Source organism: Dipodomys merriami, unplaced genomic scaffold (genome assembly GCF_024711535.1).
Source record: "Dipodomys merriami isolate MVZ:Mamm:240054 unplaced genomic scaffold, mDipMer1.0.p SCAF_218, whole genome shotgun sequence".
NCBI lineage: Eukaryota > Metazoa > Chordata > Mammalia > Rodentia > Heteromyidae > Dipodomys > Dipodomys merriami.
The window spans coordinates 801,741-803,329 of record NW_027203582.1 but is presented as its reverse complement, the minus strand read 5'-3'; the positions used below and the strand labels follow the sequence as shown (position 1 = coordinate 803,329).

The window sequence follows — 1,589 nt, the reverse complement described above, 5'->3', positions numbered from 1 at the left end:
TGGATCTCCATCTGTTGAACCATTATATAAAACCAGGCCTGGAGAACAACATAGAAAAAATTGCATTTGATATTGCCAAAAGGATAAGTATGTATCACTACTTCTATGAAGTTGTGGAAGGCTGTACAAATTGTTCACCTATGTCCTAATGGTCGGGTTAAGTTTCTTAAATTTCAAAAATGCAAGTCGATCTTTTGTGTCCCTACAAAATATTTTCACAATCCAAATAAGAGCAATATATTTTATTTTGGTCTGTCATGGGGCTTGAACTCTGGGCCTGGGAGCTATCTCAGTGCTCTTCAGCTCAAGGTGAGCGCTCTACTACTTGAGCCTCAGCTCCACTTCCAGTTTTCTAGTGGTTTATTGGAGATAAGAGTACCACAGACTTTCCTTCCCAGGCTGCCTTGGAACCATGATCCTCAGATCTCAGCCTCTTGTGTAGCTAGCATTATAGGCATAAGCCACATGTGCCCGGCAACACCAATATTTTACTGTAAAAATTCATGGATTCCGCAGAATTCTTCCAAGTGAATTGCCTGCATTGGATGTCAAAATGTATTCAATAGTTTTTGTATACATGTATAATGATTTCTTCAGAGTTTGTGATTTTTTAATCAGAAACAATTTTAACTTACCTGTTGAAATGAGTAGTACAGAAACTAAAATATTTCTGGTGCTTGTCTGAAAAAGTATATTTTAAAATATACTATATTCTATGTTTGCATAATGTTCATAATTTACTTTATTTTCTCCTAGATATACTTTGAATTCTACATTATTTTATAATATTTAGGTTCATTAATGTGTCCTTTCTGATTGCATTCCATATAGAAACAGTTTGATTCCTTTTTTTCTAGGTCTTAATATTATTTTTCTTTGGGATAAAATGACAATGTTGTCTAATTTGAAAAGTTTTTTAAAGTTTATGCTATGTAAACGCCTTTCTGAGGTGAATATTTAATACACTGATGTCAAACTAAATTTAATTATATGAATTACGTGTATTGTTACAGTTGAAATTTTGTAATCAACTTTTTAATAACTGTTTTTCATTTCTTGCATCTGAAGAATGAAACATATGGAATACTTCTCAAATTTTCATATTATCCTTGTGCAAGTGCCATGTTAATCTCTGCATTGTAATTTGAGTATTCGTGCTGCTGAAGCATGTAGTATCCTCTAAATTTAAGTAGTTAATGATGCAATCTTTATACAAGCCTATATCTATGGGTGCCTACTTGTAACAAAGAAACTGTATTGTTCCGAACAATGCTATCGATCTTATTTCCCTAAAATTCTGTGAATAGCAGAAAAAATTATATTGATCAGTCAATTGCTCACATTTGCAAATTTTTTGTCAATGACTATCTTAAGTCTTTTTATTTGGAATTTGATCGTACTCTCAATTATTTATAGATAGGTCCAAGGTGATGGCTTTTTCAAGAACTTATTTATCCAACTGTGTTAGCTATGTGGACCTAATGGATTCAAAGTAAGCGTTGCTTAAGAGGTACTTCTAAACTTCTTCAGCTGATATTTTCCCAAATGAGGTGTTACTGTCACAAATGTCTACCTGAGCCTTTACCCTT

At 33.0% G+C, this 1,589-nt stretch overlaps 1 pseudogene; it reads right to left on the bottom strand.

Moving 5' to 3' along the window:
- Window positions 1-1,072: 1,072 nt before the first annotated feature.
- On the bottom strand, window positions 1,073-1,169 carry LOC138834525 (U6 spliceosomal RNA; annotated as a pseudogene).
- Between the last annotated feature and the right edge of the window lie 420 nt (window positions 1,170-1,589).